The 15,244-nt window shown below is 41.0% G+C and overlaps 2 protein-coding genes across 3 annotated transcripts in view; one reads left to right on the forward strand and one right to left on the reverse strand.

Moving 5' to 3' along the window:
* Positions 1–15,244, reverse strand: part of LOC311237963 (carbonic anhydrase 4-like) — a gene marked incomplete at both ends in the record, with an annotated part of 65,668 nt that overhangs the window by 35,300 nt on the left and 15,124 nt on the right. The gene's annotated exons all lie outside the window — the stretch shown is intronic.
* Positions 1–15,244, forward strand: part of LOC311238225 (heat shock 70 kDa protein-like) — a 48,314-nt gene that overhangs the window by 4,642 nt on the left and 28,428 nt on the right. Inside the window, exons 2-3 of one of the 2 annotated variants that reach the window (XM_084326249.1) lie at positions 5,176–5,298; positions 11,989–12,087. The gene's annotated coding sequence lies outside the window, so the exon portion shown is untranslated. The remainder of the gene's footprint in view (positions 1–5,175; positions 5,299–11,988; positions 12,088–15,244) is intronic. The other variant, XM_084326248.1, reaches the window with a different exon arrangement.

Below are 15,244 nucleotides of genomic sequence, written 5' to 3' on the forward strand. Positions count from 1 at the left end.
ACAGACAGGGTAGCGCTAGTATAGGTTATGTCCTCGTACCTATATAGGTGTAGCAACACTCGGACGGTGAGTGGCAGGAACCACAGGGCTCATATCAGCACCGGTGATGACCTGACGAGTCTCAGGTGTGCAGATAGGACTTGGCTGGCAGAGTGTGGAAACTGCCACAGGAAGATGTCCATATAAGGGCGTGGAAGTAGTAGGTGAGAGGGAGGCCCTGGCTGTGATTGTAACACCCGGGGCAAATGGCCCTGAGCCATCGTCTTGTATCTCATCTTGTATATCAACGCTTGCAGTAGTTCTTAGTTCTATTTACTACTTAATTTCACAATTTTCTTATATACTTTGATTCTATCGTCACCATGTATGCATATATATGCTTATTAAGTTATTACATGTATTTATTGCTCCAATTCCGCCCACTACAAACACAGGGAACTCTAACCCCTGTCCCCATCTCCCTATCTCTCTGAGTGGTTGTCTCGTAGTGTTGGCCAAGTTGGTGGATGTCTCGGGGTGAGGCCAAGATTGCAGTGACTGTTCTACCCCCACATTGGTTATGTGCACCATTGAGGTCATGGATCAGCTTGATACCGTCTTCTGTCCTACCTACAACCATCCCTGTTCTAGTTCATTGCTGGGTTAAGTACTTCTATTCTATTCACATATTATGCTTACTCAGACAGCATGCCTCAGGAGAACAAAAATATTCCCGAAATATAAGAACTCAAAGGACACAAGCACAGGTGTCACAGTTCTTCATGACTGAAACATCTCCTGAGATTGATTCAGTATGGGATATTACATCTTATTTATCTGGTTGTGTTTTAAACTAGATGTCAGTATTTCTATTTACCTGCCCTGGCAGCCAGGAGCCTACTCTTCTTTGCACTTTATTTTTTATTAATCTTTTAATTTGGGTCACACAAGTATTTCATTGTATTATTGTCCTCTTTCAGTAAGTGTTCCCAGGCTTTGTTTTTACAGCACTGTATATGCATACAGTATTATGCTCAAGTTGAGGCTATAGTTCAGCCAATTTATTTAAACAATGTTAAATGCAAATAAAGCACTTTAAACTTTAAGTATGACTAAATTCTTTCTTGACTATATATAGTAACTGTTCCAAAATGCATAGATTTCTATGTATTTTAGGGGTTTGGGGGGCTAGCTCTTTTTAATATAAATGTCATAGATTGTTTTATTTAGATTTCATAGATTTCTATGCATTTCAGGAGTTTGGGGGGCTGGCTCCCCAAAATAATTAAATAACATAACCCTAACCCTAACCCTAAAACGTAAATAAAGTTAAAAAAATAAATAGTGACAAAAGGCGCCCATTTTCGCCCCAAAAACGCCCCAAAACGTAAGGTGTCCCTTATTTCCATTGGTCAAAGGTGGCAACCCTACGCGGCGGTTAGCAATCGTGCACAGGTAGGGCCTGCGCTATCAGGCATTGATACTAGCATGGGTAATACTGCTTGTTGTCTCGTGAGACGACCGAGTGATGTATTGGCGCAGGGGGTGGGATATTTGGGAAAACATGACTCTCTTTTGGATGTTTTCCAAGTATCCTAGCGTGCGCAGCTAATGCTAATGCTACAATGTTGGGGCGCCGTTCCCATGTACTCTGCCGAGGGCTGTCTTTACTGTCTTCCCTCCTCTTAACCATTCATGCTGACGGTCAATCGGTGTCTAATGTTGGGGGGTTTAACGGGGGCTTATTTACCCTTTACATGGGTGGATGGGCTGAGGCTCAGGGCAGGTGTGCTTTTTGTGAATCTATGAATTGAAAATGGGGGTCCCTGATGTGGACAGGACTAACGTTTTCTCTGGTCTGCACCCCCTTAACAATTGTGTGTATTGGGATAGCCCATTCTGCAATATGTTAATAGAGTTTTCGTTCATTCATTAATTTATCCCTTCATGGGTGCACACCGCAGTGGAGGTTGTTACATGACTACTAGTGAGGCAGTGCTTCACTAGTAGTAGACTTTGGGCTGCAGCCACCACTGGTGTTCCGTGCTTAGTGAAGCAGGTGGCATCAGTCCTTTGCCCTGACATGGTGGAACGGTGTCCTGCCCGGCCGACGCCATGAGGCGAGTCGGCCCGGCAGGTGGCTGGTAGGCTGATGAAGCCTATACGCCTCGGTACAGAATTTAGCAGCGACTGGCAACATTTCTCAATTGGCTGTTTTTCTGTCAAAAAATGGTGTCGGGTGGTGGGGCCTAAGGTTCTTGGAACCTTGATGCTATCTAGCGAAGTTTTGCTATCCACCAGTTTTGAGTGGAACCATTGTAATCATCAAGGAGTGGACGCATCATCAACTCCTGTAATCAGCTCTCTGGCAACACGTTACAATATGCCGACGCCCGAGTCAGCCTCGTATTATAGGTTAATAATAATAATAAATAATAATAATGCAGGACCTGCTCAGAGGTCTTTAATTGGCACGCAATTATCCTCAACACACACCGGAACACACACGCATGCATTGTCTCTGTAGGATCGCCGATGCGATTCGTCTCTGCGATTAACCCATCCCGTCGTCCTTCCCCCCCAAGGGCAGCCGGGAGCAGACAGGCGTCAACGTGAGACGCGCCAGGGGACCAATCCAAGTGCTCCTGTCCGTCTTCGTCAAGGACGCCACAGCGTTAGCGATCTGTTGTTGTGCATGTTATTCCATTGGGTTTATCTTATGGGGGGGGAAACCCTTGCGAGCACGGGGAGAACATGCAAACTCCACACAGAAAGGCCTGGGAGATACCCCACCTGGGTACCTGGCATCATGGAAACCTGGTCCCCAAGCGGGAATCGAACCCTGGACCTTCTTGCTGTGAGGCGACAGTGTTAACCACTACACCACCGTGCTTAAAGGTTAAATATCAATGCATTATAATATTTTCCGGTTGGCGCTCCGGGTGGTCCGTGCAGTGGCGCGGAGTAGTGCAGAGCGCACCAAGTTCCAGAAGTCTACGAAGAGGTCGGACCACGGATGACTGAGTGTTTCTATACAAAAAGCCAATTATTTTCCGTAATTTACTAGCGACCCACATGATATTTAAATGTAAATCCTTCATCAATCCAAATACCAAGGTATTTGTATTCTGAAACTCTCTCGATATCAGGACCGTTCAGAGTAGATATATGCAGGTAATTACAAAAGAAAATGTTGGCTTTGGAAAACAACATGAATTTAGTTTTACTGGCATTAAGCACCGGTTTTAGACTAATAGGTGCATCGTGCAAGGCGTCAAAGGAGTGGTAAATATTTAGTGGCCAGTTGCCCAGAATCAGCAGTACAATAGAGAACTGTGTCATCCGCGTAAAGGTGGCTTTGACAGAACAGAAGAGACAGCACATCATGGTCCAACCTGCAGAATATGACACGCCCATCAAAACAAATCAAATCAAATCTATTTGTAAGGCCCGACAACACACGTTAATGTCCCCATGGGCCGGACACGTCTTCTTTAAACAAGTCAAGAAGAAACATCACAATAAATCAAGAAAAGAAAAAAAAAAACCATAAAGTCCAAACAATTTTAAATAAATAAAATAAATGCAACACTCCCAGACATCATGGTTCAACCTGCAGAATATGATTATGACACGCCCATCATGGTTCAACCTGCAGAATATGACACGCCCATCATGGTTCAACCTGCAGAATATGACACGCCCATCATGGTTCAACCTGCAGAATATGACACGCCCATCATGGTTCGCAAGGAAACCTTTTTGGTTCCAGGGAATCAACTTTTTGGGTTCTGAACCAATTTATATTTGGTCGAAATGCTCAGAACGGTTCAAAATCATGTGTGCGAACTGGAACGGAACCCAGGTGTATTTGTGGAGTATGGATGGGTTAGAGTTAGGATGGAACCCAGGTGTATTTGTGGAGTATGGATGGAACCCAGGTGTATTTGTGGAGTATGGATGGGTTAGAGTTAGGATGGAACCTAGGTGTATTTGTGGAGTATGGATGGTTAGAGTTAGGATGGAACCCAGGTGTATTTGTGGAGTATGGATGGAACCCAGGTGTATTTGTGGAGTATGGATGGAACCCAGGTGTATTTGTGGAGTATGGATGGTTAGAGTTAGGATGGAACCTAGGTGTATTTGTGGAGTATGGATGGTTAGAGTTAGGATGGAACCCAGGTGTATTTGTGGAGTATGGATGGAACCCAGGTGTATTTGTGGAGTATGGATGGTTAGAGTTAGGATGGAACCCAGGTGTATTTGTGGAGTATGGATGGAACCCAGGTGTATTTGTGGAGTATGGATGGTTAGAGTTAGGATGGAACCTAGGTGTATTTGTGGAGTATGGATGGTTAGAGTTAGGATGGAACCTAGGTGTATTTGTGGAGTATGGATGGTTAGAGTTAGGATGGAACCTAGGTGTATTTGTGGAGTATGGATGGTTAGAGTTAGGATGGAACCTAGGTGTATTTGTGGAGTATGGATGGTTAGAGTTAGGATGGAACCCTGGTAAAGAGCTGGATTTGCGAACCAAGCTTTAGGACAGAAGGACAAACAGTAGGAGATAAGTCTACAGTTTTCACCTTTATCTTACAGCGCCTCTGGCCAGTTGTGTCACAGAGTGTCACATTTCTAGCATATAGCATTGCAGGAAATTGAGAAAATATATTTTAACTTTTTCACTTTCACTTCACCAAAAAAAAAAGTGAAAAGGTACTGAAAGGGGCGTGTCCTGAGGACCTCTGTCAAGTTTCTTTATTATTTGTCATACAGAAATACAGAATACTTTGCATGAAATGTTTCTTTCTGTTTCGCTCCTGAGAGTGTGCTAGATAAGAATAAGATAGTATAAATAAGTATAATAAGTAAAAAATTTAAAGTCAAGAAGTCAAGTACAAAAATGGTGAGGTATAGCTTAGCTTGTGGTGGTGAGGTGCAATAAGGAAGAGATGTGCAATTATCTTACCAATAACATAAATATAAAGTGTAAAAGTGTAAAGTGTGGTAAAGTGGGTGCTACAGTGTGTTGTTTATTTAAAGTGAGTGTGTGTGCTGTGGGTGTGTTGATGGCTTGTTATTGTTCATTGTTCAATCATTGTTCATTGAGCAATCAGGAGGAGGGGTCAGTAGGGGGTAGAGGGCGGGGCTAGTGGGATCAGACAGTATTTAACCAATAATGGGACGTCACATCAGATCATCAGACTGCTGTAGAAAGGCGACGAGACAGAAGGAAACATCACGACTGTTCACACCTCATCATCAGGTGGTAGAACTGGTGGAACCAGCCAGCAGACACAGAACGCTCTTCTTCTCCAGGTGAGGACACACTGGGGGAATCAATTAGTACCACACACACACACACACACACACACACACACACACACACACACACACTCACCTCAAAATAACTCCCAAATTGATACTGCATGTGAGCTCTGGTGGACGTGTTGTCTGGAATTGGCATAACGACGGAGAAAAAGTAAAAAAAAAAAAAAAAAAAACTAAACATTCTGACTGTCTGAGGTTAATTCTTTACAGTAATGTATATTTGTGTACAAATGCATTTATGATCATCACAATCTACCAAAGGGTTTAAAAAAAAAAAATCTTTTAATTCGGATGTTCATTCTTATCTTACACATCAGTCCAGGTACCTGGCTGCATATACCTTATTGCGGTACTTCTCTTAGGCAGTTCTCAGTGAGGGTCCAATCTTTGGAATGCAGCTGATCATATGCTGAGGAAATCTCCATCTCTGCTTATTTTTAAAGCAAACTACAAAAAAATGCTCATATCCAATAGTAGATAGATAAATAGGTCATACATGTAGGTATCGCTGCTGTCGGGACAAAACCTCATAACTCCAAAAACCCAACTTTTCAGCAGATGAAAAAAACGAACACAGATTTGAGGGTGAATAGAGTTAGGAGGTTTAGACAGATGATCGGTTTAATGCTTTCCCATTGTTTAAACTTTGTAAAACCCACACACACATATGGAGGATGATCTACGGAGTTGATTTATATAATAAAAAAAAAATTCAAAAAATGGAGTTATGAGGTTTTGTCCCGACAGCAGCGGTATGCATTTGGTTATGTGGGTGGGTAGGTTTGAAGGAAGGCGGGTAGGTGGTTATGTATTTTTATGTATGCCGTATACAGCATATCCATGTACTGTGTGTATGTATGTATGTTTGTGTTAACACATATCTTTTGAATGTATTACTGGTATTATTTAAATAATATGTATATTTTTGTACACTGTAAACCCGAATAAGTTTCCAGAACTTAAAAAAATTGAGGCCATACATGGCCTCAATTTTTTTAAGTTGATAAACTCAAATGTTTTCAGTTGGCTAAGACTTACAATTCTCAGTTAAGGCAACTCAAATATGGTCTGTTACTGTGACTTAAGGTTCTCAGTTAAGTCAAATCAAATATGGTCAGTTACTCTGACTTACAGTTCTCAAGTGGAGTCAACTCAAATATGTTCAGTTACTGTGACTTACAGTTCTCAGTTAAGGCAATTCAAATATATTCAGTTACTGTGACTTAAGGTTCTCAAGTGGTGTCAACTCAAATATGTTCAGTTACTGTGACTTACAGTTCTCAGTTAAGGCAATTCAAATATATTCAGTTACTGTGACTTAAGGTTCTCAAGTGGTGTCAACTCAAATATGTTCAGTTACTGTGACTTACAGTTCTCAGTTAAGGCAATGCAAATATATTCAGTTACTGTGACTTAAGGTTCTCAAGTGGTGTCAACTCAAATATGTTCAGTTACTGTGACGTACAGTTCTCAGTTAAGGCAGTTCAAATATGTTCAGTTACTGTGACTTAAGGTTCTCAAGTGGTGTCAACTCAAATATGTTCAGTTACTGTGACTTACAGTTCTCAGTTAAGGCAGTTCAAATATGTTCAGTTACTGTGACTTAAGGTTCTCAAGTGGTGTCAACTCAAATATGTTCAGTTACTGTGACTTACAGTTCTCAGTTAAGGCAGTTCAAATATGTCCAGTTACTGTGACTTAAGGTTCTAAAGTGGTGTCAACTCAAATATGTTCAGTTACTGTGACTTACAGTTCTCAGTTAAGGCAATGCAAATATATTCAGTTACTGTGACTTAAGGTTCTCAAGTGGTGTCAACTCAAATATGTTCAGTTACTGTGACTTACAGTTCTCAGTTAAGGCAGTTCAAATATGTTCAGTTACTGTGACTTAAGGTTCTCAAGTGGAGGCAACTCAAATATGTTCAGTTACTGTGACTTAAGGTTCAACCTTAAATCCATGTGATTAAGTTAACAGAACTCAACGACATTGAGGCCATGGATGGCCTCAATGTCGTTAAGTTAATCAACTCAAATTTCTAAGTTAATCAACTCAAATATTTGCAGTTACTATAACTTAAGGTTCAGTTTTAAAATCCATGTGAAAAAGTTAACAGAAAAATAACTACACAAGCACATTATATCAACTTCAAACAACTCTTTTATTTTTTTCTATTCAAAGAGTATAAAAGAGTATACATATATAATCTGTATGTTAGCAATGTACAATAACACTGTAAACACTGTACACTGTTTTTGGACTATATATGTTAACAATACCGACCAGGTATTAGTGCCTTGCAAAGTGCAGATATGAAGTTTTTCCCTTTTTTTGTATGCATTTAGGAGGTTTTGTTCTTCATCGAAACTATTTATCTTACAAAAACATTGTGTTACAACTTCAAACTCTTTATATTTATTTCTATTCAAAGAGTATACATCTATTTATCTTACAAAAACATTGTGTTGCCCTCTCCAACATTATGGCAATGTTAAAATTGAAAATATATATATATAGAAAATATATATAGAAAATAAATACATGCATGTTATAACATGTACATACAATGTAATGTATATTACACATGTAATCCCTCTGGTCACAATAGTGTAATAATGTTTGTTATAAGGCTCTGAAAATGTTACTGAATGATGTATCAATGTATTTCCAGCAAATATTGAAATAATAAAGGGTCTCAATATGTGCAGTGCACATGACCAGAGCCGTTTACATCCTGGCTGAATTACTCAAATTTGTATAGTGTGGTCATAGAATGAGCAAACATGTTGACGGCAACTATTGTGACCGTTGGGATGACACAGTGTATCTATGTACAGTACAGAATAAAATGTATAGATTATCTGAAAATTGTCAATCCGCTTGGCACATGTAAAATTCACAAACGTTGTGCTGTATATTGGGTCCTGCCAATGTGGAACCAAAATACCAATCCACATTACATGCTATACAGCTGGCAATACTGTTAATAGTGCACATACCTACATATGGAAATGCAGCTGCATGTATTTGCTCCATGATGTATCATGGAACAAGATGGTGTTTTCATTGAAAGAGTTAGTCAGAATGTCAGAGGCACCATCCGTCATTTAGAGCAGGCTATGTTTGCAGAATGATAACTAGAACACTACAGTACTCTGTACTAAGAACACTATACAGTACACTAACTATACTGCCCTGTCAAGGCAGACCGCAGTAACTTCCAAACAGTGAAACTGAGAAAAATGGCTTTAAAGTTTTTTGACTTGCCATCCAAAATGTGTTATAGGTAGATAGATGATAGTACCCAGATTTAACATGTATTAATGAAGTAATCTTTAGGCATACAAAAATATGACGTAGTTATTTTAATTAACCCCAAAAAAGCAGATACTGCACTCTGCTGCACGATTTCCTTAAATAATTATACAGGTAATGTACAGGCAAAGTGCAGTAACTTCAAATGCAATGTTGTTTTCCCTCCAGCTTTCATAACTTCACCTAGCCATTTTATTTGGATCATCATCATTCCAATATATTCAGGTATTAAATTTCATTTTCAAAATGGCTAGGTTAAGTTATGAAAGCTGGAGGGAAAACAACATTGCATTTGAAGTTACTGCACTTTGCCTGTACATTACCTGTATAATTATTTAAGGAAATCGTGCAGCAGAGTGCAATATCTGCTTTTTTGGGGTTAATTAAAATAATTGTGTCATATTTTTGTATGCCTAAAGATTACTTCATTAATACATGTTAAATCTGGGTACTATCATCTATTTACCTATAACACATTTTGGATGTCAAGTCAAAACACTTTAAAGCCATTTTTCACTGTTTGGAAGTTACTGCGGTCTGCCTGGGTTTTGAGTGTGATTTTGTAGTTACTGCAGTTTTTAAAACCCCATATCTCCAAAAACTGAGCGACATTAACATCTGAAACTTGGTCACAAGATAAAACATTTATTGACAAGGTCAATTTCACTCATAACTAAATTTTTACTTTTTTCAAGTTACTGCGGTTAGCCCTCGACAGGGCAGTATACTACTGCCTACAAGGTCTCAAGGATACAGTCCCACTCTCAGCATACAAGATCGATGGTCTGCTGCTGCTGACTCCCAAGCGATTCATTCAAGTGAAACGGAACTGAGTCCAGCTAATGGTGAATAGTTATTTTATTAATCAATTATTGTGTCTTTATTCACTCTAGTTGTGTAATTGACCAGTTCATATTCTGTATAAGTTCATATTCTGTATATGTTAATAATAACGCTTCTGTGTTGCGTTTATGGCTCCTGGTATATCGCCTTGTCCTCTGTACTGAGAACACTAACTCTACCACTGCCTACAAGCAATGGAAGCAGTCAGAGCAGAGTGGCATTTATGCCCATTGCCTCCTATTGTTCCTCGAGAAACAAACGTTTGGGACTTGGATGTTGCCTTTGAGATTCTGATAAACTCTTTCAACTCTAAAACTTACTTGGATGAAATTACAATAATGCCAGCTATAGACGGTTAAGAAAATTCGAACTGTAAAACTCTCAAATGTAAACATATTGCATAAAAAATAAAGAACAAGGTACATTGAGTAGTTTGGACCTATTGGCTGAACATCTGCAAAGTAGTACAGCAACTTTTGAAGGTATTATTTTGACATGACAAGACATGAGTTTCTATAGACACACTTTTGAGGTGTTGGTAAGTGCTTTGGGGTAGTGCATAGATTAGTCCAAACATTACAGGAAGGAATCACCAAATCTGGGGAAGCTGATCATGATATGACTTTCAATGACAATAGAGATTGTCACAGGCTGGTAGTGAACTGGACTTGTGTCATGATCACTGATTACAGTAAGGAATAGAAACTCATCTGAAAGAAGGATGTGGGGTGAGGTATTAATTTCCAACGCTTCTGTGTTGCGTTTATGGCTCCTGGTATATCGCCTTGTACTCTGTACTGAGAACACTAACTCTACCACTGCCTACAAGCAATGGAAGCAGTCAGAGCCGAGTGGCATTTATGCCCATTGCCTCCTATTGTTCCTCGAGAAACAAACGTTTGGGACTTGGATGTTGCCTTTGAGATTCTGATAAACTCTTTCAACTCTAAAACTTACTTGGATGAAATTACAATAATGCCAGCTATAGACGGTTAAGAAAATTCGAACTGTAAAACTCTCAAATGTAAACATATTACATAAAAAATAAAGAACAAGGTACATTGAGTAGTTTGGACCTATTTGGCTGAACATCTGCAAAGTAGTACAGCAACTTTTGAAGGTATTATTTTGACATGACAAGACATTTCAGATGAGTTTCTATAGACACACTTTTGAGGTGTTGGTAAGTGCTTTGGGGTAGTGCATAGATTAGTCCAAACATTACAGGAAGGAATCACCAAATCTGGGGAAGCTGATCATGATATGACTTTCAATGACAATAGAGATTGTCACAGGCTGGTAGTGAACTGGACTTGTGTCATGATCACTGATTACAGTAAGGAATAGAAACTCATCTGAAAGAAGGATGTGGGGTGAGGTATTAATTTCCTTGTCATGTCAAAATAATACCTTCAAAAGTTTAATGCAAGAGCGGTCAGGTGACGTAGCGGAGATTGCGTTCGTCACCAACGCTGGAGACACTGGATTCGCGTGTTCGAATCCAACTCCCTGCGTTGTCACCAGCTTGGCTGGCCGTTCACACTAATACAATTCGGCAGTATTAGGGGGTGGGGAAGCTGGCGGGTGGGAATCTGGCGTTGTGGACAGCGACGCCTACAGGTCAGGTCTCGGCGCTTGCTAAGCGGGGCAGGACTTGGTGGAGATAGCGTGCCCTCCCACACGTTACACTTCACCAATGAGAGCCCTCGCTGCCAAGTGAAAAGACGTCACTGGCTGTCGGCCCATGTCTCGGGGGAAACGTGCGATCGACTCGGGACGCCCTTATACCGACTCGTAGGAGAACATGCATACAGCACCAGGTAGGGGAGGGGGGGGGGGGGGGGGGGGGGATTGGCACAACGACTAATTGGGACGGGGAGAAAATCCATTGAAAAATCAGAAGAAAAAAAAATTATTGCATCATCAAGTCATTCTTGAGAGTCTGCAACCTGGGCGACAGTTTACCAGCTTCTAGACCTAGTAAAATCTTCTGAATGAATTCAAAAGTGTTGGTAAGTCCCTTGGGGTAGCTGAGGTGTAGTGCATAGATTAGTCCAAACATTACCAGGAAGGAATCACCAAATCTGGGGAGGCTGATCATGATGTGACTTTCAATGACAACAGAGATTGTCACAGGCTGGTAGTGAACTGGACTTGTGTCATGGTCGTCACTGATGAAAGTAAGGAGGGCCACTGCAACACCCTGAAGCTCTGGCTCATCAGACGTGTCCTGAAGGAATGAAAGAGACATAATAATCACAAATAAATCCATGGTTTCTACAAAGTGCAGCACAACGCTAAGTATATGGAGTTGTGTTTGTAAGTTGTTTATATTTTAGTTAGAACAATTTTTTTGGTGAGAAGGTTATTTTTATTTAACCAGGTTAGTCCCGTCGAGATCAAATATCTCTTTCACAAGGGAGACCTGGAAGGAAGGAAGACTGATACTTAGCATTTTGATTAACTGTTCACTTAATATACAGTTGTACTGTAAATTATTTTTACTCTGACTCACTGTGCAGGTTTTGAAAAATCCAGCGACTTCCTCATGCAGATACACAGGCAGGGCATGGAGAACAGTGGTATGCCTGGTGTGAACATCATGGATTTCCTATTAAGATGTAAGATTAAGAAGAAGAAAAAGAATTGTATTATATGGAAATGTTTACTGAACAAAGCGGATTTTAAACAGTCCAATCAGATATGTCCACAAATAACATGTTCACATCTTTAATGCAATCAGAAAAATGGCAAACACAATGGTGGACTAATTGTAAAATTCAAATGCTCATTTGAATCATTGAACCTGTTCAATGTTACAGAGGTTCGACCTATGACATGTATAATAATCTATTCACCTGTTCATCGTGGATTTTTAAAATGTGAGCCAAAGCATCTGCTGTGTTCCCAGTTTTGGACGCCTTCTGTCTGAATAACGTCATCAGTCGAGGAAGATGGCGGTCAAGCTCAGCGTAGAATGTGTTGGGCAGGTTCTGGTTGGTAATCAGCTGGAACTCTGCATACACCTATATTTAAAAACAGCAGGACAATATAGTATATCAACATCAATTAGTCACTTCAACTTGGTGGATCTCTTACTTTGTTTGGTTTGGGCTTCAGAGCATGACGGCGGGATTTCTGGTCAACCATGTCATTACATGCTTTGCGGAATCGGTCGCTGATGACTAGCTCGCGGGGGCGCACAGAACACACGCAGATGCGCCGCTAGAGTATATAAACCAGGCTTAAGAATCACAAGTTTCACTTTAAAACACATGTTTTAACAATGTGCCAAATGTTAACACAGGAAAGAGAGAGCTGATCTATATTACCTCAGACTCCATTTTGAGAGCAGGCCAGAGGTCCATGAGCTCTTTCACTGGTGGGCTGGACTTCACTATGGTCTGTCGGCGCAGGGCAAATGTGGTCTGCATCAGCTTTCTAATGAGGGGCAGGTTCTTCTCAGTCTTCTTGACTTCTTCAGCAATTGTCTGCCTCAACTGCTCAAGCCTCAAGGAATCCTCTCCTTGGGGATAGTTGGGTAGGAAGTTTACTTCTGCTCGCTTGGGTCTTTTAATGTTGGAATGTGAAGGTTCGCCATCAGGATTGCTTCTACCTCTTTTTCCAGCATTTACAGTGACCTCCTCACATCCTGCCCGTCTCAGCTTGTTCCTGAAATTGCCCATCTTGAATTTGATGCTGTTCTTCCATCCATTGCAGCCGGTCTCAGATCCTGCTTCCTTCAAGCAGGGATGTTTGGCGACAAGAGCCGCAGAAGCCACTGCTATCTCTTTATCACTTGGATAAGCCTTGAAAGCATACATTGTAGATGCAAGCTTTTCTAAGATGTCGTGCTTTAGGTCTCTTGTCAACTTAAGGTGTCTCTTGTTCTTCTCAAATTCGTTGTTTCCGTCTCTAAGTTTCAGCTCAACATCGAATGCAAATGTAGGAACTGGAAAAGGACCTGGAGGCCATCTGCTTAGACGTTCTGGAGATGATATATCTGAAAGTATATCAGTAGATGCGAGAGAGCTGGAGTCGAGCGAAAGTGAAATGTGCACAACAGCTTTTTGTGGCAATTCCGTAATGTCATCAAGGGAAGTAAGTTTCCCATCAAAGTCTGGATCTTCATACAGCAAACTGAAGTCAAGGTCTATTTCCAACTGTTCTTTTATAATCGTGATCAGTGCATCAACAGAGGCGGGTCGTGAACTGAGTTTTAATTTTCTAGCCCGGTCTGGCTCAACAACACGAAGGATCATGGGTTGTGGGGAGGCAGCTGCCATTGTGCTATGGAAACTTGAATGAATCGCTTGGGAGTCAGCAGCAGCAGCAGCAGACCATCGATCTTGTATGCTGAGAGTGGGACTGTTTCGTTGTGACCAGACTGCAGGTAGATGGACAGTGGACAGATGTGGTCCGGTCGACAGACAGCAGCTCAAGGACCTAAGGAGTAATCATAAACACAACACAGAAAGCGTCATTATTAACATATACAGAATATGAACTTATACAGAATATAAACTGGTCAATTACACAACAAGTGAATAAAGACACAATAATTGATTAATAAAATAACTATTCACCATTAGCTGGACTCAGTTCCGTTTCACTTGAATGAATCGCTTGGGAGTCAGCAGCAGCAGACCATCGATCTTGTATGCTGAGAGTGGGACTGTATCATTGAGACCAGACTGTAGGTAGATGGACAGATGTGGTTGTGTGGTTGACAGCTCATAGGACCTAAGATGTTCTATATACCAGGAGTCATAGTCTCGACACAGAAAAGAAACCTCGTTATTCACAAGGTAGATCTGTTCTATTTGGCTAAATGTAGACAGTCCACCACTGACTCTGACGGAGAGAAACATTCCACAGACATAGTCTGTGCCATGAATGGTTACCTTTGATGTCTGGTAGATTGTGTCACTAACTGTGTGTCCTCTAATGTGTACCTGAGCTACTGCTGGTAGAGATGAAACCAGAACAGAGTCAACCCTGGATGCCTGGGTTTTTGGCTTGAAATATGATGGTGAAGCAAGATGATATGCCATCATGTGTTGGTGTCTGATTGCCATCGTCTTCAAGATATTTTTGAAGTTTTGAGTGTCATGCACCACTCTTTTGAAAAAGCGGTGCTTGGCCTCAAATCGCATGGTCCAAACATGCAGCAGGGGTCCAAAGCACTTAACTAGAGCGGGATAATGCTCCACATAGTGATGTTTAGGACGGAGTTTAACTGCAGGGAAAACCTCTAATAGTACCTGTCTATGATCACTGATTTTGCACTGAAAATAGTCTAAGGTTTCATCAGTATATGATGGGCACAATGCTAACTCTAGCACCTCTTTCAGCTCCATCAAAACTGCCCATGCTGCATCACCCACTGGTACTACACTGCCTACAAGTAATGGAAGCAGTCGGAGCAGAGTGGCATTTTCATGCCCATTGCCTCCTATTGTTCCTCGAGAAACAAATGTTTGGGGAATTGGGTGAGGTCTATCCACTTTATCAGCGTGCTGATACGGGAATGATGCAATCTTTTTGTTCAAATACTCTAAAGTGAAGTACTTTCGCCGAATCATCTCTTTAACACAGAGAGAAAGCTCCACGGGAACCATACCTTCCAGAAGATCGTGAAGTATATCTGGAGGAAATCCTGTGATTGTATGAAAGTAATTCAGGGATTCACGTAAGACACAGCCACCTTTAACACCAAAATGGCTGCGCGAAGTGTCATGTGCAGTTTGTACATGCAGGTCATGGCTGACTTTGGTT

Source organism: Notolepis coatsorum, assembly GCF_963971535.1.
Source record: "Notolepis coatsorum genome assembly, chromosome: 12".
Lineage (NCBI taxonomy): Eukaryota > Metazoa > Chordata > Actinopteri > Aulopiformes > Paralepididae > Notolepis > Notolepis coatsorum.